The 22,929-nt window shown below is 47.0% G+C and overlaps 1 protein-coding gene and 1 long non-coding RNA gene across 8 annotated transcripts in view; one reads left to right on the top strand and one right to left on the bottom strand.

The window, feature by feature from the left end:
• The window catches only part of WDFY2 (WD repeat and FYVE domain containing 2), a 162,221-nt gene that overhangs the window by 54,015 nt on the left and 85,277 nt on the right, over positions 1–22,929 (bottom strand). The gene's annotated exons all lie outside the window — the stretch shown is intronic.
• LOC112678947 (uncharacterized) lies at positions 5,062–9,762 on the top strand. The gene is made up of 3 exons (XR_003148021.3): positions 5,062–6,509; positions 7,176–7,296; positions 8,540–9,762. It is a non-coding gene; the product is annotated as an uncharacterized LOC112678947 (long non-coding RNA).

The following is a 22,929-nucleotide window of genomic DNA, read 5'->3' on the forward strand; positions in this document are numbered from 1 at the left end:
AATTTAAATAGTCATACTTCTGCCAAACAGTGCTAATTACTACTAATATTTATATTATTTTGGTTTTCCATCTTTTCCCTTGTATTCATAAAAACACATTAGACTGGAATAGTAGTACCAGTGATAGTGTTCTGTAGCTCTCCTTTTTAACTTAACATTATTGCATGAGCATTTCAAATGTCATTAAATATTTTTTTAAAAAGGCATGTTTAATGGCCGCACGATATTTCACTGGATATTTCACTGGAAGGCTGCATAAGATTTTATCTAATTAGTCCCTGACTGTTAACATTTCTAGGACACCCACGTTTTTACTATTATAAAAATAATTGTTAAGATAATATTTATTATTATAAATAACCTTGTTTTCATGGTTATTTTCTTTGGATAGTTTTCTAGACATGTAGAGTTATGGATATAAAGATGCAAATACTTCTCAAGTTACATATGAACAACACTTTTTTCTAAATAGTTAATGCCAATTTGTCTCCTCTAACAGTGTACAAGATAGACCATTGTATTCAATGCCAGCCAATGTATATAAAAAAGTTGATATTATTCAGGCAAAAATAAAATTTTTAAAAACTTCACACATTAAAATGTTTATTAGCCCTTAGTATTTCCTTTTATGACTATTCTACTATCTACAGGATTTTAGTACTTTTCTTATCTATTTGCATATGCTTGTCATCAAGTGAAGATATTATCCTTCCTCTGTCATATTTTAAGCAACAATGTATTATTTTCTTTTAAAATTATTTAAATAGCTTTTTTACACCAAGAAGTTTTGAATTTTATGCAAATACTGTATTTTCCTTTGTGATTTGCATTGTTTTAAGCTTACAACATTTTGCCTGATAGAGACTGTTTATAAATGTCCACTCTAGTCATTTCTGATGTTTTGTTTCTCTTTTTTAAGGTGCTACTTTGTACATCAAAGCTGCTTATAAGACATGAGATGAGGATTAAAATCGATGCTTTTCTTTAAAGCAAGCCAACTGCTTTGGCACCCTTTATTTAATAACTTTTCTCACCCATGACTGACTTGTGATGTCTTCTTTCCCATATTCTATGTTCTTATATATAATTGGGTCTGTTTGGGAGTTACCTTACTCTGCTCTATTGACCTCCTCTTCTACTCTTGAGTCAAAATGAAAATGATTTAATTACTGCAGATATAAAATGTGTCTTAACACAGAGGTAATGTGTCTCCTAGTTTCTCTTCTTAAAAAAATGTGGCTTGATGATTATTAGAATAATCTTTTTACATAAAAAGAAAAATCACACAAGAATTCTAATTGGAATTGCATTAAGCCTCTAAATTCAGGAAGAATTGACCTTCCCAAGTCTTCTTTTATGTACATTAGTATATATTTTTTTAATAATTTTCTTTGACTAAATTTCACATATTTCTTTTTGAGATCATTTTTTAAGAGTTCTGTCGCTAACTTCTGTGAATGGGATTGTTTTCCATTACTCAGTAGACCCTGAGTGAAGAAAAAGGCAGACTCACAGGTGTTACTTCTGGATTAACACTGGAAAAACAGTGATATCACAGTTGCCAGAGACACACTATGGATCCATTAAAAACCTTGATTTGTGGCAGTTACAGTGAGGTGATCAATACCGGACAGAGTGCTTGGTTAAATGGGATCTTTAACTCAGTCGTAAGTCCAAAGGCAAAATGAAGCACTATGCTATGCCTAAGATTTAGAAGGAAAGGAAAAAGGCATGTTTCAGATCAAATTAAGCAGGAAAAAAAAAAAAGGCAAGACAGGTTAAGGTCCCATGTTATAGGCTATTATTAACAGCCAGTGCTTTAAGCTGAAGGTGGAATAAAGAATATAAATGGAGTAATACTATTAAGCTCCTCTGTACATTTGTCAACACGTTTTCTACTCTTCTTTGTCTCTTTGAATTCCTATGAAAACCAGGTCCTCCATAATGAGTCCACCAGAAGGTCGTATTACTTTACTTGGGCAACATCGTACTGCAGAGAGAAGTTGCCAGAATGCCCTGTCATCAGCGAGTGCACAACAGGGCCCGTGCCCGTGTATACACACGCCATTCTCAACTCTCGTGTCGCAGGTTTCACAAGAACAGTAATTCCTTTCTATTGGTTTCTAAGAATTTACCTGCCACGTAGTTACCACGGCTCTTGTTTGGTAACGGAGGTCACCTCACCTGAGTCAAGTCGTTACTCAGTTTTTTGTAGTCTGATTAGAGGTCAACAGACAGTACTTTGTATTTTCACTAAAATGAAAGCTATGGTCTTGTTTTCTGGGGATCCTTAGATGCCTACACCTCACAAGTTCCCATGGTTGTCCTGGACTCTTCTATGAAATTCAGGGAGACTATAACCCATGGTGCTGTGACGTAGCTTCTGCTTCCACCCAGAGAACCAGGCATGACAGGGGCAGAGTGAGGTCCCGGTGCTGGAAGGACTTAAAGCGTCTGCAGCCCCCGCCAAGACACGCAAACTTCACACACATGTCAAGGTGGCAGCCCCCACGCTGGGCCAAGGACATTTCCTGACCAGTTTCCCTCCTCCCTTCCTCCCTCTCTTCCTTCTTCGCTCTTTTTCCCCCAAAAGTAATGTTCAACCACTGCAGAATACAAGAACTTGTTAGCAATCAATAATAATTAGGTTAGAAGGCAATGGGCTTGGCTCCTCTGCTATTTCCATGGTCACCTTAACTCTTCAGTAGGAGTTTACAGTAAAGGACAGCTACATGGCTTCTAAGCTCACAATTAAGTATTAAGGTGCAGTGAAAAAGGTCCTAAAGAATTCCAATAACAGAACCACAGTACCTTCTGCATAAAAAATATATACATCAATTTTTAGTTGCTTGCTTTAATTGAAAGTTTGCCAATGATCTCCTGTTTCTTAAAATATAGCACTACTTTAGGGAACAGAAACATATTCTAAAATTAGATTATTAACTATGATTCTTTGTTGTGTTTGTTGTGTAACAGAGCATATACACTGATTTAATGCTTGATAAATCTAATTTTTATGAAGAAAACGGAATTAGAGTCTCCGTGTAAGTTTTCCTCTCCTCCCAGAAAAAAATACATTTCAAACTCTTAACCTAGCCCAGAAGCAGTAAGAATAAAAGGAGGAATGATGTCATCTTCTTAACTATCCAGCAAAAGCATCACAAAGACAGCTCTGAGGTACTCCGATGTGTACCTATGTGAAGTCACTAAGAGAGAGAGGAGCCAGGCATGTAAGAAGCTTTGTGAACACAGAGGCGCTACATTCCTGGTTGGAAACAAAGGTGTCTCCATTCTGTATCTGCCTCCATAAAAGAGAAATTGATTTGGGAACGCAAACTGGTGCAGCCATTGTGGACGACAGTGGGGAGGTTCCTCAGAAAATTAAAAATAGAGCTACCCTATTAATCACACTGCTGGGTATTTACCCAAAGAATATGAAAATACTAATTTGAAAAGATACAGGCACCCCTCTGTTTATTGCAGCATTATTTACCGTAGCCAAATTATGGAAGCAGCCAGGTGTCCATCAGCAGTTGAATGTACACACACACACACACACACACACACACACACACACTGGGATATTATTCAGCCACAAAAAATAATGAAATCTTACCATCTGCAACAACATGGCTGGATCTACAGGGTATAATGCTAAGCAAAATAAGCCAGAGACAGACAAATACCATTTGATCTCAACTCATATGTGGAATTTAAGAGACAAAACAAATGAACAAAGGAAAAAAAAAGAGAGATAAACTAAAAAGCAAACTCTTAACTATAGAGAACACACTGATGGCTACGGGAGGGGGGAGGGGTGAAATAGGTGATGGGGCTAAGGGCACACTTCTCATGATGAGCATGAGTAACATATGAACTGCTGAGTCGCTAGATGGTACACCTGAAGCTAATATCGCACCACGTTAACTACACTGGGATTAAAATAAAGGAAGGGGAAAAAGGAAATCTAGTCTTCCATATCACTGCCAATGATGTTTATGAAACCCTCAAGGAAAGTTGCTTATGAATTTTAGTGACTTTTGCAGATTAAATACTAAATATGGATTAAAAAAGAGAAAGAAATTGATTGAAAGCTGAAATCTTGTTGGAAGGCCCAATATTGGTAAAACTCTCATTTTGTATTTCCATATAAAATTCATTCTGCATCTACTTTAGAAATGTTCAGAAAATTGTCAAATATATTACTTAAGGTCTCAATGGTTAATTTACATGAAGGTGACTGATTTTTTTTGTGTGGTAAAAACACATAACAAAGTCACCATCTTAATCATTTTAAAGTGTTTCATTCAATAGCGTTAAGTATATTCATATTGTTGTGAACACGTCTCTAGAATTTTTATCATTTTGCAAAACTAAAACTTTATACCCATTAAACATTAACTTCACCTCCGTCCTATCCTTGCTTCCTTGGTAACCACTTTTTGCTTTCTGTTTCTTTGATTTTGTTTCTTGTTTCTATGATACTTTAGATTTTTCTTATGACTGGAATCATACAGTGTTTATCCTTTTATGATTGGATTATTTCACTTAGCATAATGCCCTTGAGGTGCATCAATGTAGCATGTGATAGAATTTCCTTTTTTAAGGATGCATGATATTTTACTGTATGTACATATCACCTTTTCTTTTTTTTTTTTTTTTAAAGATTTTATTTATTCATGAGACAGAGAGAGAGAGAGAGAGAGAGAGAGGCAGAGACCCAGGCAGAGGGAGAAGCAGGCTCCACACAGGGAGCCCGACATGGGACTCGATCCCGGGTCTCCAGGATCCCACCCTGGGCTGAAGGCGGCGCTAAACCACTGAGCCACCGGGCTGCCCTGAATCACGTTTTCTTTATCCATCAACCTTTCAAAGGACATCTCCTGGGCTGTCCTCAGCTCTTGCACATTGTAGATCATGCTGCGATGATCTCTTGCAGATCTTGCTCTGAATTCTTTGGGGGCATATATTCATCAGTGGGATTGCTGGCTCACATAATAATTCTATTTTTAATTTCTAAGGACCTCTATACATAAGAGGGTGACTGGTTTTAAATTCGGTGTTTGAAAGCTACTACTACCTTTAAAACCACCTTCTTTTTTATTGTTTGGTTTCAGAAGGAACGGTGCCCCCGTTTTGCCTTGGCTCTCAGGTAGTCCAGAATCAAAGTCCATCTTAATTGTACAAACCGTGCTGGTCCTGTGATGTCCCTATGTGTGTGACCCAAGGTGCCACGCGGCACTTGGCTGCCGGGAACTCAAGCCAGTGAAGGAGAGAGGATTCAGGGCAGAGACGGAGGCCACACAGGGCAGCCCCCCGGCCCCTGCGGCTGCACTTGCCCACCCTGAGTTCCTCTCTGCCAGGCCCGGGGCTCCTCCCTGGGACCTGGCACCTCCGTGGCCTCTTCCTCCAAGTGCAGCCTCTAGGCCTCGACCGCACGGTCTCTTCCGACCCTGCGCTCCGGGCCGCACGCAGCCCAGCCCAGCCCAGCCCAGCCCAGCCCAGCCGCGACTCTGCAGGGGACCCTCCAGCTCACCTCCCCCCGCCGCTCTCCTGGTACTTCCAGGCGCACACTCACGGCGGCACCGGGCCTTGCGCTGAGCGTCCGCTCCCAGTTCGGTCGGTTAACACTCAGAGAAACCGCGGCCGTGGGCTACGAAACCCGGCCGCTCCATCCTTCCCGGAGGCCACGCAGGACCGTCTCCCACCACGGAAGAGGCCGAGCACGACAGACACTGTGCGCTCCATCCTGACACGACCACATGTGTCCCCCCACACGCTCCAACGCGCCTCTCACTCACGGCTCTCGCCACATTTTGCTGCACACACACAAGTATGTTCCCTGGTCTCGATGCCAAATTTTCTTTTCACTTTTAGTTTTTAATTTAAATTCAATCTAATTAACATATGGTGTATTATAAGCTACAGAGGTAGAATTTAGTGATTCATCACTTGCACGCCACACCCCATACTCTCCCTTGATGCCCACCACCCGGTCACCCCGTCCCCCCGCCATCTCCCTTCAGCAACTCTGTTTCCTAGTTAAGAGTCTCTTACGGTTTATCTCCCCCTGTTTTCCTCTCATTTTGTTTTCTCTTCCCTTCCCCTATGTTCATCTGTTTTGTTTCTTAAATTCCATCACTTTTAGTTTATTACATATATTCTTCCAAGCTTCCACAAAAACTTTCTGAAATCAGATGGAACATATTAATAAACAGAAACTCCACAATGATAAAAAAACAAAACAAAACCTAATTTTACAGAAGTTGACCCTATTTTGAAGGCTGTTTTTAATCTATAAAATTGCAGTGTTTCAAAATTATTGAGAAATTTAGAATTTTGAAATGAAATTCCAGGAAAGTAGTGTCTTCTGCTCAAATATTTAAAGGGGAGGAACCTTCATTTCCTAATCCTTTTATAAAAGGCAAAATGTCCCAAGGCCCGCCCTTCCCATGGTTTCTAGCTGTCCTTTCCCGCGGATGAAAAGGAGGAGGTCACCAGTCCATGGGGTGAGGACCAAGGAATCTCCCCCTTACCCGTGGGGTTCTCATCTGGTCCCTTCCTACCAGTATGTCTCGTGCGCTCTCCAGACTTGCTTTCAATAAGTGCTATTATTTTTCCTTCCCACACAAGTTCTAAAAAACTAAAGTCCTGTCATTCTTATGTCTTACTCATATGACTGTCTCCACACTTCATCAATCAGTGACCTAAAATATCTACCTCTTTGCTGTCTTTTTGTTTAAATTAGCATTTGTCAAATTCTCTGGTTCTTTTTACTCTTATAAAAATTATTAAGGACTTTATGGATTGTATCTATTGATATCATTTTAGAAATGGACACTGAGAAACTTTTAAAATACTAATTCGTTAAAATAATAAAATGTTTAACAGTCACATAAATCATGCTATTAAAATATCTATATCACAAAACAAAAAAAATTAAGTAGAGAGAGTGGCACCATTTCCCATTTCTGCAAATCTCATTAATAGAAGATAGCTGGATCTTCATATCTGCTTTTGCATTCAATCAGTATTTATTAGAAAATGAGAGTTAAAAAAGGCAAATAACATCCTACTATTATTATGACAACAGCTCTAACCTTGTGGACCACAGTTTGAGAACTGCTGGTTCGGTGACTGACCTGACTTTTGGTTTTGATTAACCCTATTTTCAGATTCTGACAGCGTGCCCTGCAGAGTTCAAAGAATTATTCATTCGTCTGTGTATGAATCATGACAAGGGGCTTTTCTGGCTCCCGAACGCTGGAGCACTCTCTCCACCCGGGAGCTGGAAGGGTAGGTGCCCCTTTCCCCTCCTCTCAAACGCCTAATGACCCTGATCTGTTCTGACCACACGTAGTCTAGAGGGGGGAGGAATACGCTAGCTGCAAACTCCCAGCTCAGCTCCACGCTCTGTCAGAAACCCCCAGTCATAGTCCCAAGAAGACGACACAAATGTCACAATGCGTGGAAGTAAGAGAAAAGATAACTGAGGTCTGTGTAGCAACAGCAGCTTTTAGCCTCTCTGGTTTCAAAATATCACCTACAAAGAAACCCAAATTGAGGTCTACAAATTCTTTTCCATAAACTTTCGTTCGAGTTCAGGTTCACACACAAAAGGCAATTTCAAGGTCTTTCCACACAAACTGCAGGGCTGGCTGCTTCCTCTCTAGGTCGGCCTGGGTGATTAACGGTTTACCTGTCCTCATCCTTCTTTAGCTGGACGGGAACACATTTTGTGCTTTCCTACCCTGAGCCTTCCAACGCCGACTGCAAGTAACCAGATGCGGTTGGTCGTTGGACAGTATCTCTCCCAAGGGGATGGCAGGGGGAGAGTAAAAGAAAAAGATACCTGGGTTTAAAAGCAACTTTCAAGGCTGCCTCTGGCAAATTCCAGAATCTTAAGGACAAATAGTCTTGGAAGTTATTCGACAAAGGGGGAATATCCTGCTTCAGGCCAAAACCTGAAGCCAGAACACTGATGCGTGACACAAAGAAAGTTGCTGAAGTATATCCTACACCCCATGACCCCACGGACAGCGGAAGAGCCTGCACCTTCTCAGTGACAGCTGCACACAAGTTCTCCTGTAACATTAAACAGCAAATTACAGGAGAGATCAGTTTGTATAATGTCTTGTCGCCCATACTTATTTCTTAGGCTCAAAACTTTGGGCAAAATTATTCTGAACAAAAAAGCTGCCTGCTGAAATTGGAAATTGTTTAGAGCTGATGTCACGAAATTTATGAGCCTGACAGTCAAGGCTGGCAACCAGTGCTCCTACTTGTGAAAGCAGCTGCAAGTTGGGATCTTTGGTTGCTAAGCTTTGTTATTTCCTGGAATTCTGGAGTTTGTAAGGGGTCTCAGAGATGGCCTAGCACAGTGACTCACTCTTCTGGTAAACTGATGTCCCGAGATACTAAGGGACTTGTCCCAGGTCACCGGCTTACTGGGTTGCACAGCCCAGGCTTAAAACATGGGTCTGTCTCTTTAATTTTTTTTTAATCTACTGATCTTCTGATTCAAACAAACCTCAAACAGTCTCTTCAAAAGGATCCTGACACCCAGGCGAACATCTCATTGAATTGCCGTGAGCAAAGGAAAACATTACACTGCAGATTCTGAAATCACCAGATTCTTCAGAAACCCAGATGACAATCCACTAGGACAAACATGCAAGGAAGGCACAGAGCACACTAATGACATTTGCCCCGCCATCAGCCCCACACCCCAGCCCGACACCTGGGAGGGGACTGACTGGCAGGCGGCGGGCACCGGCGAGGACGCCGGCCGTGCACAGCAGCAGGTCGCTTCCCCTGGCGGAGGACGATCGCGCCCGGAGTTATCGCCGCCAACCGCCGCTTCCCTGCACCCCGCCGCTCCCGCACGTCTGGCCGTCGGGTCCTGACCGTCCCTCCTGACCCGCGGCCTTTCCAGTGCTTCCCCCGTGTCCCTGCTGGGGGCCTGCGCCACGTCCTGCTACCTAGCCCTGGCACTGGTTTCTCGTCTCCCAGGAGACGGTTCCCGTTCTCCGATCTCCAGGAGAGGCTCGACGGTCTGCGCTCTCACCATCACTCATCGGACAGAACGGGCCTCTCCGTCGCTGAATCTCGGGAGGCTGCGGATCTCGCACGCTATTGTACAACCTCATTAAATTAAAGCTATCCTCGATCACCTCGTTTTACCTTTTCTTGTGGATTTTAAGCTGAAAGGGATAGAAGCTTTTGTTTTCTCCACGGTGTCTTCCACAGGTCAGCAGTGTTGCCAAAAACATATGAAAACAAATCAATAAATACTTATACATAAAGAAACATCCATTCTTTAAAAAATACCAAGTCAAGACGTAAGTGTACGACTATCAACACCCTGCCTCAGGCCCTTTGCACTTTGGCACCTCAGGCTTAAACATTCTTCTCCCAGATGTTGGCGGGTTCACTCCCCCAGCCTTCCAGTCCTCTGCTCAGATTACACCTCCTCGATGAAGCTTGGCGCGTCCATCCTTCAGAAAACTGCAACTCGTCTCCTCCACCCCTCCTTCACGTTCCCAATCCCCTACTCTGCTGTTTCTCCCGTAGCCTCTCTCCCCTTCCAACATACAGAAGTTACCACAGTTTTGCTTACTGAAGGCAACCTACACGAGGAGAGGGGCTGGGGCAGGGAGAGTGGTCACTGATGGATCTCAGACACTCAGAACCCTGACTGGCACACAGACGTCACTCAACAGACGTTTCTTTAAAGAATTGAATAAAAGAATTCAAACGTTATTTTAAGGAAATTTTAAGTTATCTTATGTAAAATGTTATTTTGAGCTCATTATTAATATACTTTGATATACGTGGAAATAATAATATAAATAGGCTATACGTATTACAAAGTATAATATTTTTTAGTAATGGCTACAATAAACATATTTACCCAGAGTAGGCATGAATGAAAATGTACAATTACCAGTCAAATAATTTTTATTTTTTTTATTTTTATTTTTTTAATTTATTTTTTATTGGTGTTCAATTTACTAACATACAGAATAACCCCCAGTGCGGTCACCCATTCACTCCCACCCCCCGCCCTCCTCCCCTTCTACCACCCCTAGTTCGTTTCCCAGAGTTAGCAGTCTTTACGTTCTGTCTCCCTTTCTGATATTTCCCACACATTTCTTCCCCCTTCCCTTATATTCCCTTTCACTATTATTTATATTCCCCAAATGAATGAGAACATAAAATGTTTGTCCTTCTCCGACTGACTTACTTCACTCAGCATAATACCCTCCAGTTCCATCCACGTTGAAGCAAATGGTGGGTATTTGTCGTTTCTAATGGCTGAGGAATATTCCATTGTATACATAAACCACATCTTCTTTATCCATTCATCTTTCGTTGGACACCGAGGCTCCTTCCACAGTTTGGCTATCGTGGCCATTGCTGCTAGAAACATCGGGGTGCAGGTGTCCCAGCGTTTCATTGCATTTGTATCTTTGGGGTAAATCCCCAACAGGGCAATTGCTGGGTCGTAGGGCAGGTCTATTTTTAACTCTTTGAGGAACCTCCACACAGTTTTCCAGAGTGGCTGCACCAGGTCACATTCCCACCAACAGTGTAAGAGGGTTCCCTTTTCTCCGCATCCTCTCCAACATTTGTGGTTTCCTGCCTTGTTAATTTGCCCCATTCTCACTGGTGTGAGGTGGGATCTCATTGTGGTTTTGATTTGTATTTCCCTGATGGCAAGTGATGCAGAGCATGTTCTCATGTGCATGTTGGCCATGTCTATGTCTTCTTCTGTGAGATTTCTGTTCATGTATTTTGCCCATTTCATGATTGGATTGTTTGTTTCTTTGGTGTTGAGTTTAATAAGTTCTTTATAGATCTTGGAAACTAGCCCTTTATCTGATATGTCATTTGCAAATATCTTCTCCCATTCTGTAGGTTGTCTTTGAGTTTTGTTGACTGTATCCTTTGCTGTGCAAAAGCTTCTTATCTTGATGAAGTCCCAATAGTTCATTTTTGCTTTTGTTTCTTTTGCCTTCGTGGATGTATCTTGCAAGAAGTTACTGTGGCCAAGTTCAAAAAGGGTGTTGCCTGTGTTCTTCTCTAGGATTTTGATGGAATCTTGTCTCACATTTAGATCTTTCATCCATTTTGAGTTTATCTTTGTGTATGGTGAAAGAGAGTGGTCTAGTTTCATTCTTCTGCATGTGGATGTCCAATTTTCCCAGCACCATTTATTGAAGAGACTGTCTTTCTTCCAGTGGATAGTCTTTCCTCCTTTATCGAATATTAGTTGCCCATAAAGTTCAGGGTCCATTTCTGGATTCTCTATTCTGTTCCATTGATCTATGTGTCTGTTTTTGTGCCAGTACCACACTGTCTTGGTGACCACAGCTTTGTAGTACAACCTGAAATCTGGCATTGTGATGCCCCCAGATATGGTTTTCTTTTTTAAAATTCCCCTGGCTATTCGGGGTCTTTACTGATTCCACACAAATTTTAAAATAATTTGTTCTAACTCTCTGAAGAAAATCCATGGTATTTTGATAGGGATTGCATTAAACGTGTAAATTTCCCTGGGTAACATTGACATTTTCACAATATTAATTCTGCCAATCCATGAGCATGGAATATTTTTCCATCTCTTTGTGTCTTCCTCAATTTCTTTCAGAAGTGTTCTATAGTTTTTAGGGTATAGATCCTTTACCTCTTTGGTTAGGTTTATTCCTAGGTATCTTATGGTTTTGGGTGCAATTGTAAATGGGATTGACTCCTTAATTTCTCTCTTTCTTCAGTCTCATTGTTAGTGTATAGAAATGCCACTGATTTCTAGGCATTGATTTTGTATCCTGCAATGCTACCAAATTGCTGTATGAGTTCTAGCAATCTTGGGGTGGAGACTTTTGGGTTTTCTATGTAGAGTATCATGTCATCGGTGAAGAGGGAGAGTTTGACTTCTTCTTTGCCAATTTGAATGCCTTTAATGTATTTTTGTTGTCTGATTGCTGAGGCTAGGACTTCCAATACTATGTTGAATAGCAGTGGTGAGAGTAGACATCCCTGTCTTGCTCCTGATCTTAGGGGAAAGGCTTCCAGTGCTGCCCAATTGAGAATGATATTTGCTGTGGGCTTTTCCTACATGGCTTTTAAGATGTCGAGGATTGTTCCCTCTATCCCTACACTCTGAAGAGTTTTGATCAGAAATGGATGCTGTATTTTGTCAAATGCTTTCTCTGCATCTAATGAGAGGATCCTATGGTTCTTGGTTTTTCTCTTGCTGATATGATGAATCACATTGATTGTTTTACGGGTGTTGAACCAGCCTTGTGTCCCAGAGATAAATCCTACTTGGTCATGGTGAATAATTTTCTGAATGTGCTGTTGGATCCTATTGGCCAGTATCTTGTTGAGAATTTTTGCATCCATGTTCATCAGGGATATTGGTCTGTAATTCTCCTTTTTGGTGGGGTCTTTGTCTGGTTTTGGAATTAAGGTGATGCTGGCCTCATAGAACGAATTTGGAAGTACTCCATCTCTTTCTATCTTTCCAAACAGCTGTAGGAGAATACGTATGGTTTCTTCTTTAAACGTTTGATAAAATTCCCCTGGGAAGCCATCTGGCTCTGGACTCTTGTGTCTTGGGAGGTTTTTGATGACTGCTTCAATTTCCTCCCTGGTTATTGGCCTGTTAAGGTTCTCTATTTCCTCCTGTTCCAGTTTTGGTAGTTTGTGGCTTTCCAGGAATGCGTCCATTTCTTCTAGATTGCCTAATTTATTGGCGTATAGCTGTTCATAATATGTTTTTAAAATCGTTTGTATTTCCTTGGTGTTGGTAGTGATCTCTTTCTCATTCATGATTTTATTAATTTGAGTCTTCTCTCTCTTCTTTTTAATGAGGCTGGCTAATGGTTTATCTATCTTATTAATTCTTTCAAAGAACCAAGTCCTGGTTCTGTTGATCTGTTCCACAGTTCTTCTGGTCTCGATTTCGTTGAGTTCTGCTCGAATCTTTATTAACTCCCTTCTTCTCTTGGGTGTAGGATCTATTTGCTGTTTTTTCTCTAGCTCCTTTATGTGTAAGGTTAGCTTTTGTATTTGAGTTCTTTCCAGTTTTTGAATGGATGCTTGTATTGCGATGTATTTCCCCCTTAGGACTGCTTTTGCTGCATCCCAAAGATTTTGAACGGTTGTATCTTCATTCTCATTAGTTTCCATGAATCTTTTTAATTCTTCCTTAATTTCCTGGTTGACCCTTTTATCTTTTAGCAGGATGGTCCTTAACCTCCATGTGTTTGAGGTCCTTCCAAACTTCTTGTTGTGATTTAGTTCTAATTTCAAGGCATTATGGTCCGAGAATATGCAGGGGACAATCCCAATCTTTTGGTATCGGTTCAGACCCGATTTGTGACCCAATATGTGGTCTATTCTGGAGAAAGTTCCATGTGCGCTTGAGAAGAATGTGTATTCAGTTGAGTTTGGATGTAAAGTTCTGTAGATATCTGTGAAATCCATCTGGTCCAGTGTATCATTTAAAGCTCTCGTTTCTTTGGAGATGTTGTGCTTAGAAGACCTATCGAGTATAGAAAGAGCTAGATTGAAGTCACCAAGTATAAGTGTATTATTATCTAAGTATTTCTTCACTTTGGTTAATAATTGATTTATATATTTGGCAGCTCCCACATTCGGGGCATATATATTGAGGATTGTTAAGTCCTCTTGTTGAATAGATCCTTTAAGTATGATATAGTGTCCCTCTTCATCTCTCACTACAGTCTTTGGGGTAAATTTTAGTTTAACTGATATAAGGATGGCTACCCCTGCTTTCCTTTGAGGGCCATTCAAATGGTAAATGGTTCTCCAACCTTTTATTTTCAGGCTGTAGGTGTCCTTCTGTCTAAAATGAGTCTCTTGTAGACAGTAAATAGATGGGTCCTGCTTTTTTATCCACTCTGAAACCCTGTGCCTTTTGATGGGGTCATTAAGCCCGTTCACATTCAGAGTTACTATTGAGAGATAAGAATTTAGTGTCATCATGATAACTATTCAGTCCTTGTTTTTGTGGAATGTTCCACTGAACTTCTTCTTAAAGGGGAATTTTAAGAGTCCCCCTTAAAATTTCTTGCAGAGCTGGTTTGGAGGTCACATATTCTTTTAGTTGCTGCCTGTCTTGGAAGCTCTTTATCTCTCCTTCCATTTTGAATGAGAGCCTTGCTGGATAAAGTATTCTTGGTTGCATGTTCTTCTCATTGAGGACCCTAAATATATCCTGCCAGCCCTCTCTGGCCTACCAGGTCTCTGTGGAGAGGTCTGCTGTTACCCTAATACTCCTCCCCATAAAAGTCAGGGATTTCTTGTCTCTTGCTGCTTTAAGGATCTTCTCTTTATCTTTGGAATTTGCAAGCTTCACTATTAAATGTCGAGGTGTTGAACGGTTTTTACTGATTTTAGGGGGGGATCTCTCTATTTCCTGGATCTGAATGCCTGTTTCCCTTCCCAGATTAGGAAAGTTTTCAGCTAGAATTTGTTCAAATACATATTCTGGCCCTCTGTCCCTTTCGGCGCCCTCGGGAACCCCAATTAAATGTAGGTTTTTCTTTCTCAGGCTGTCGTTTATTTCCCTTAATCTATCCTCATGGTCTTTTAATTGTTTGTCTCTTTTTTCCTCAGTTTCCCTCTTTGCTATCAACTTGTCTTCTATGTCACTCACTCGTTCTTCCACCTCGTTAACCCTCGTCGTTAGGACTTCTAGTTTGGATTGCATCTCATTCAATTGATTTTTAATTTCTGCCTGATTAGCTCTAAATTCTGCAGTCATGAAGTCTCTTGAGTCCTTTATACTTTTTCTAGAGCCACCAGTAGCTGTATAATAGTGCTTCTGAATTTGCTTTCTGACATTGAATTGTAATCCAGATTTTGTAACTCTGTGGGAGAGAGGACTGTGTCTGATTCTTTCTTTTGAGGTGAGGTTTTCCTTCTAGTCATTTTGCTCAGTGCAGAGTGGCCAAAAGCAAGTTGTATTGGGAAAAGGAGAAAAAGAGAGGAGAGAAAGAAGGAAAGAAAAGAGAAAGAGAAAAAAAAGGGAAGAAAAAAAACGGAAAAAAAAAAAAGAAAAAGAGAAAGAAAAAGAAAGGAGAAAAAAAAGGGGGTGGGGGAAGGAAACAAACCAAAAAGCAAAACAAAACAAAACAAAAAAAAAAAAAAAAAAAGGAACCACCGGGGAGTATCTTCTGGTTCTGTGTACTTTAAGTCCCTTGGCTTCTCCTGGAAGTTGTCAGTCTAGCTGGTCTTCTGGGGGAGGGGCCTGTTGTGCTGATTTTCAGGTGTCAGCAGTTGGGGGAGCTGCTGTGCCCCTGCCTGGTGCAGGGCTCAGTGGGGGTTGTTTACCCCGTGAGGCCGCAGGAGGAACAGCCCCAGTGGCGGGGCAGCTCTGGAGCCCTGGATTCAGCTCCGGCAGGAACTCCGTCTGCAGGGCCTGGAGGCTCCGGGGCGGGGCCGCTGATCTGCTCAGCTGGGGCAGGAGCGTCCTCGCTGTCCTGGGCCCTCCCGGCCTCTGCCTGTCCCGGGGGAGGCGGGATCCTGGGCTGTGTCCCGGCGCCCAGTGCTGGGGCCTGCGCTGTTGGATTCGCGCTCCCGGGCCGCGCAGCCCCCTCCGCGGAGCCGCGCCCGAGCCCCCCGAGCTGCTCCCGCCCCGCAGCCCCCTCCGCGGAGCCGCCCCCGAGCCCCCCCCGAGCTGCTCCTGGAACCGCGCAGCCCCCTCCGCACGGAGCCTCTTCCTCTGCCCGAGCCCCTCCGAGCTGCTCCTGGTCCCGCCGGGTCCCCCGTGCGCTGCAGCCCTTCGGGAGCTCGGCGCACTCTCCTGGGTGCGCAGTTGCTCTGTTCCTGTCCCCGGGAGCCCGCGGGCATCCCCGCCCTCCTGGGTCCTGCTCCACCTCCCCGCGAGCCCCTTTCCCCCGGGAAGGTCGGTGCAGCTCCTGCGTCTCCGGGACGGGGCTCTCCTGTCCTGGGGACACTCGCCCCGGCCTCAGCCCGGCTCCTCGCGGGGCCCCTCCCCCTTGGAGGCCTTTGTTTCTTTATTTCTTTTTCCCCGTCTTCCTACCTTGATAGAAGCGCGAACTCTTCTCACTGTTGCATTCCAGCTGGTCTCTCTTTAATTCTCAGGCCGAATTCATAGATTTTCAGGATGACTGGAAGGTTTTCTAGGTACTTTGGTGGGGACAGGTGACTTGGGGACCCTACTCTCCCGCCATCTTGCCCCTCCTCTCAAATAATTTTTAAAAAGGATAGAGAATGAAAATGTACAATTACCAGTCAAATAATTTTAAAAAGGGATAATTTTTAAAAAGTAACTGCCATGCTATTACTATTTGTAATCAATGTCAAATGTACTTTTTAAAAAATACTTATTTATTTGAAAGTGAGAGGGAGAGAGAGAGAGGGAGAGAGGGCGGGCCAGGTACAGACACACGAGGTGGGGAGGGGCGGGGTGGGGGGAGAGAACCTCAAGCGGACTCCACAGTTATGGAGTTTTTGGCAAAACTGCTGACCTGTGGAGCTGCTGAGCTGCCCTGAGCTGGACTCGAGGCTCGATTTCAGGACCCCGAGAACATCACCTGAGCTGAAACCAAGAGACAGACACTTAACTGACTGAGCCACCCGGTCGCCCCAATGCCAAGTATACTTTTGACCGAAACTTCACGACTTATCTTTGTTTCACTTCCCAGGTCGATAGGAAACCATAATAAGGTCCCGCTCTTTTAAAAACCTGAGATATAAGACATATAACGTTATATTAGGTTCAGGTATACAACATAAGATTCAACAGTCGTACATATTGTGATGTGCTGCTGTACACGGTGAATTATTTCTAACCATGGTCTCTCTGCTAAAATGTTCAATTACCTTCAGCCTGAACATTACTCAAACCAAAGAAAGTGCAGATAGCTAGTCATAAGCACAAATAGCGTTATTACACATAAAACCCACTTTTACTGGCCCCCAAAAAGGTGCTCACATGAAACAAAGTGGCTTAAAATTATGATTTTAGAAGATTATCTGTAGGGGCCCCGGGGTGGCTGAGTCAGTTAAGTATGTGACTCTCAATTTCAGCTCAGGTCATGATCTCAGGGTCCTGAGAAGGAGAGGCTGGCTCAGCATCAGGCTCCACGCTCAGCAGGGTCTGCATCTCTCCTACACCCTCCCGTGGCCCTCCCCCACACGTGCTCTCTCTCTCTCAAACAAATAAATCTTTAAAAAAAATAAGTTCTGGGCAGCCCAGGTGGCTCAGTGGTTTGGCACCGCCTTTAGCTCGGGACCTGATCCTGGAGACCCGGGATCGAGTCCCGCGTCAGGCTGCCTGCATGGACCCTGCTTCTCCCTCTGCCTCTCTCTCCGTCTCTCATTAATAAATAAATATAGTCTTTAAAAAAATAAAATAAAAAAACAAAAAAATAAGCTCTGCTTTAAAAAATTCTCTTTGAACTTAAATGGCAAATAATCATGTAACAAATCATACTCTTTAATTTAAATAAAACTGTTAACCCCATCAAAAAGTAAATTAAAGTTCATCTCTTCTTGAACAGAATTTCTGCTACAGAAGTAATACCATTTATTAAGGCCTTTATATAAATGATCTCTTGTAATCCTCATAAAAATCCCAAGAGGCACATGTGATTATTCCCAATCTACAGGGAGTAAATTAAGGTTCATGTAAAGTTAACCAACCTGCCCATTATTATGCAGCTAAAAGACGGGAGAGCTGGAGTTGAGATGCAGATTTCTCTGGAGGCCAAGTGGTCACCTCAACACCAGGACGCCCGCCCCTGATGTGCGAAGGCCAAGCGTGTTGACCCCCACAGCAGAGAGCAGAAGGAAACAAGAACTTCTAGAAGGCCAACCCGACGGTCAGAATGGAAGGAAAGGAGAAAGAACTTCTGGACAGAAATGCAAATGGAACTGGTTGGCCTTGATTCCTCCAACAGCGACTACCAAGGTTCCAATCTGTGGAAGGCTCTGCAGCGGGCACTCCAAGTGGCCGTGCCTTTACCACGTTCCCAGCCTTCGAGCTGCTCAGGCCCACGAAGGTCAGGAAAACAAGGCAATTTAGCACTTGCGAAATGACTCCCATGGACCAGTCCGTCTCAGGAACTGCAGACGTTATCTTATTTAATCCACAGTCTTATAAATGAACCTGCACGTAGGCTGAAGGCATCACAAGGTGCTGGCGTGCGAGTCTGAGCTCAGCGCTATGAGGACCCGCAGGGAGACCCTTTCACCCTGCCCTGGGGTACAGCGGGCTTCTCCTAAGAATGGGTTTGGGGCCCGCAGCCCATTCTTACAGGTGGGAGAGGAGCTTCTCAAGGGACGGGAAGCTGGCCATAGGCAAGGGGACCCCGTGTGCACGGGCACTGATATGTGAACCGAGCAAGTGTGATATCAGGGTAGGAGGGCTGTGACAGGTGAGGCTGAAGGAATGGGCCGGAGCTGACAGGTGTGGGGCTCACCCTTCGGAAGCTGTTGAGTCTACACGCAGAGGAGTGGTGTGATGGCAGCAGGACGCGGAGTATGTGATGGCGGGAGCTGGTGACCACGGACAAGAAACGGCAGGACCGACGTGGAGCTCAGAGCAGCAGCCCAAGCGAAACGTGCAGCAGACAGAGATTGTTTTTTTAAAGATTTTCTTTATTTGCTCATGAGAGACAGAGAGAGAGGCAGGGACCCTGGCAGAGGCAGAGGCAGGCTCCCCGCAGGGAACCCAGTGCAGGACTCGATCCCGGGACCCGGGGTCACAGCCTGGGCCAGAGGCCGACACTCCACCGCTGAGCCCCCTGGGGGCCCCTGGACACAGAGATTTTTAAGGAACCAGTGGAACGGAGGCCGAGGAAGTATGCAGGGCATTCTGACGTCAGCGGGCGAGGGCCGCGAGCGCTGCGAGGCTGGAGGGGAGACGCGGCCCTGCCTCCTGTTGCGGGCTGGCCAGGCCGTGGAGCCTGCCCCAGGGGGGAGGCGGGGAGGGAGGCGCTGGGCCCCGGGGATGACCTCCCGCAGGTGTCCTGGCCGCGGCCGGAGGGCGGGGAAGTGCACAGAGTCGGCATGGGGCTCAGGGGGCACTGAGGGGAGCGCGAGGCAGAGGCTCAGGTGGCTCCGCGGGGCGCACGGACACAGCAGCCGCCCCCCAGCCTGGCCCTCCTCCCACCTCCTGGGCCCTGGGGCGGGCGGCCCTGCCCCTCTGCAGCCGTGGCTGACGCTCCGGGCGCCACAGGCCCGCTGGCAGGTCCTTGGGCCCCCGCACGCCGGGAACTGACAGCAGGGCGGCTGCCGGTGGGGGGCGAGGGGGCGGGCACCAAAGCACGCGGGGCACCCGCTCGGGATAAGCACCTCTCCTTGGCGGCGGCCCGCCGGGGACCCGGGGCACAGCTGGGCACCGAGCCCCCGAGCCCCCGGCCCGCGCTCCCGCACCTCCCTCCCTCCCCTGTCCCGGGATCGACCCCCCTCAGGTCTCTGCCTCTGGGTGTCCCAGCAACAAGTACACGCATGTCCAAGCAGGGCCGCGTGGGTCGTGCGAGCGGGGCGGCGGGACGAGCAAGGAAAGCTGATCGGCCTCCCGCACCCGCCACGGCCCCGGTGGCCCGGGCTTCGCAGCAGACCGTGGCAGGCGGCCTGGCGGCCCGCGTCCTGACAGGCCATCGGGGGCTCAGGGGACACCTTCCATGGGGACCAACCCGGAAGCGCCCAACGGTCCCTCTGGCCAGACTGTGCCGGCCAGGTGCAGGGCCCTGCCTCCCGCGTTCGAGCCCGCTGCCCATGGAAGGCAGGCCAGCAGGCTGCGCGGCCGTCACACCGTCACACCGGGCGCCGCGGGGCCCGGGACACACAGCTGGGTGGCCGGCGGGTCGGGGCGCCCCCCACAGAACCCAGCGTCGGCCGCACCCCGAACCCGAGGGCACCGGGAGCATCGGCAGTGAGGCCCGCGTCCCCACGTTCCAGCTCTCCCTGGGAGGAGGCTCCAGCGGCCACGATCCAGAGCAGCAGACGCGCCCGGACGTCGTGGCAGACAACTGGCAGCGCAGCGTTGGCCCAGCAGAGACGGAACCAGGAGGTCCGAAACCCCAGAAGCACCGACAGGAGGGCCACCGCGAGGACGCCTCCTCCCTGGAGCGGCTCTAAGTCACCGGACGTGGATTTTCACCGTCTGCCTGGTCACCTCCAGCGGGAGACGCTGCTGTCGCCGAGGCAGATGATATGGAAAGGAGCTCAAAGTACGGAGCACGTGACACGCATGGGCGCGGTCCTAAGGTCGAGAACCACATCAGATCATCCTCACGACGACCCGGGAGACAGTCATGACGATTATCCCTGTTCTCCAGCAAAGGAAACTGAGGCACAGAGTACAGCAACCTGCCCGGGTGGCCCCGTGACACAGAGCTGTGGCTGACGTCCAGCCGACGGACTCCAGCGCCTGTGGTCCTCACCTCTAGGCCCCGTCCACGCAACAGAGGACGCTAATCCCCGCACTCACTTGGCCGTGATGCTTTCCAGCGCGCTTGCACCGACGCCCTGGGCGGAGCAGCAGGCACGGAGCGGCGGCCCCGCGGACACAGCCCTGCCGGGAGCTCCTGCTCAACAGCCACGGCCACCCAGTGATCACGCCAACCGGCGTAAAACGGCAGCGACGACACGGCCCAGGGGACGGGCCCGCGGCCCAGGAGCACCCACACTCAGGGATGGGGCCTGCTGGGGCCAAGGGGGTGCTGCCTGAGGCAGGACACTGAACCTGCAATGTGACGGACGGGCTCAGTGGGCCCGGAGAGCTTCGGGAGCCAGGGCTCGCCGGGGCACCGGGTCCACGCGCCCACGGAGCTGCTGAGCGGGAGCGGTGGAAAAGCAGCCCTGGGCGCCTGGTGCCCAGCGGCGGAGCAGCTGCTTCGGCTCAGGCCGTGACCCCGGGACCCGGGATCGAGTCAGGGAGCCTGCTTCTCCCGCTGCCTGCGTCTCTCCCTGGGTCTCTCATAAATAAACGAATAAAATCTTTTTTAAAAAAATAGGAACAACAGAAAGTAGCTGCGGCTGAAACTCCAGAAGGGAGGGCGCCGAGCTAAAGGAGGCAGTGGAGGAAAGGCCCAGATCCCGCAGGGGCAGGGCCCACGGGAGACTCGGAGCCCGTGCCCAGGAGCAAGGGAAGCACTGAGGGGCCTGGCAGGGGAACGGCAAGGTCAAGCACGTATCTTGAACATCCTCCCACCGCCAGTATGGAAAGTGGACTGCAGGAGGCAGGGTGGGCACGGGAGGACCCGCACGGAGGCCCACCATGGGGCCCAGAGCGGACCGGGAGGAGGGTGCGGGCAGGGGTCGGGGGGAACCCGGCAAGGTTAGGACCCGGGAACCAGTCAACAGGAAATACGGAGGAAGCGGAACGTCAGAGAATAGCTCCGCACAGAGATCAACACGTTGGGGCCACTGTCACATGGGCGCCAACAGAGCCCCGCCCCAGGGACGACAGCCCAGGGAGGGGAAGCTGAGCCAGAGCTGGCTAACGGCCTCCGTGATGAAAACGGACCGGCCAGAAAACGGGGGAAAGCCGGGGGAGCACAGGGCTGTGGACGCAAATCAGGAGACTATTTCAGGAAGAAAGACAAGAGCTAAATGCTGCAGGAGGCCAAAGACGACAACCTAAAAATGTCAGCAGGTCAGGCCCCAAGGAGATCTCGGACACGCCAGAGCCGGAGCGGGGGTGCAGAGTCACGGGGACGGGTCCTGGGAGGACTGCGACTCTGGGACAGAACAGAGCTACGATGTCTTTGTTCTCATTAAAACAAAACAATAACGGGCGCCTGGGTGGCTCAGTGGGTTAAGGACCCGACTCCTGATAAGCTCAGGTCATGATCTCAGGGTCGTGAGACAGCCCCACATGGAGCTCTCTGTCCGCGGGGAGGGGAGCTTGGCACTCTCCCTCTCCCACCCCCGCCTCTCCCTGCTGTGTGATCATGCTCTGTCTCTCTCAAATGAATAAATAAATAAAATCTTAAAAAAACAAAACAAAAACGGCCTGGGTGGCTCAGTGGGTTAAGTGTCTGCCTTTGGCTTGGGTCATGAACTCAGGGTCCTGGGATCGGGCCCTGCATGGGGCTCCTTGCTCAGCGGGGAGCCTGCTTCTCCCTCTCCTTCTATCCCTGCCCCCTACTTGGGTCCCCCTCATTAAATAAATAAATAATGCTTAAAAAAAAAAAACAGAAACCAATGCGCAGGATCCAGGGAGGAGGCAGACATTAGAGAGGTTAGACTAAGAGAATGTCACTTGGAACATGATGCGCTCATTAGCTCCCAGCCATGGCCTTTCTGGAACACAGATACACCACTTGATGTGCTCAAGAGACGAGGACGACCGCCATCTGAATCAGTAATACCAGGTCCCCGGGAGGACATCCTTTGTGGCAGATCACGTCTGGAGATGACGGGTAAGCGATGTCAACCTACCATGTGCTACACTGCATCTCCTCAGCACCCGATTTAAGACACAGAGCAATCCAGGAGTTCCTACGGACACTCACGCTGCAGAATCCACGTAAAAGTGGGACCAAGAAGCGCTTCGAAAGTCCGTAACCGCAATGGAGATGCCACAAAATAATCCTGGGCCAAAGAATGCCCTTGGCATCTGCATTCACTACTACTTGACTGAGTTTTAGGAACAAAAGAGGACAGGATGACACGCACGATGACATAACTGGAGGAGAGAAGCTGATCCTTGAGACGTGCTGAGAGGTCTGTGACCCACACAAAACCCTAATGACGCACTAACGCCCACCCCAACAGGAAGCACGGTCTTTGACAAAACCACCTTCAGTGAATTACACTGGATGAGCACACGGTAAGCTGCCGGCACGTCGGCACCCCAGGCCCCGTCCTGCTAAGCAGAGAAACAGTTCCTCCGTGAGTATGGACGCCGGAATGCAC

This window comes from Canis lupus, chromosome 22 (genome assembly GCF_003254725.2).
Source record: "Canis lupus dingo isolate Sandy chromosome 22, ASM325472v2, whole genome shotgun sequence".
NCBI classification, from domain to species: domain Eukaryota; kingdom Metazoa; phylum Chordata; class Mammalia; order Carnivora; family Canidae; genus Canis; species Canis lupus.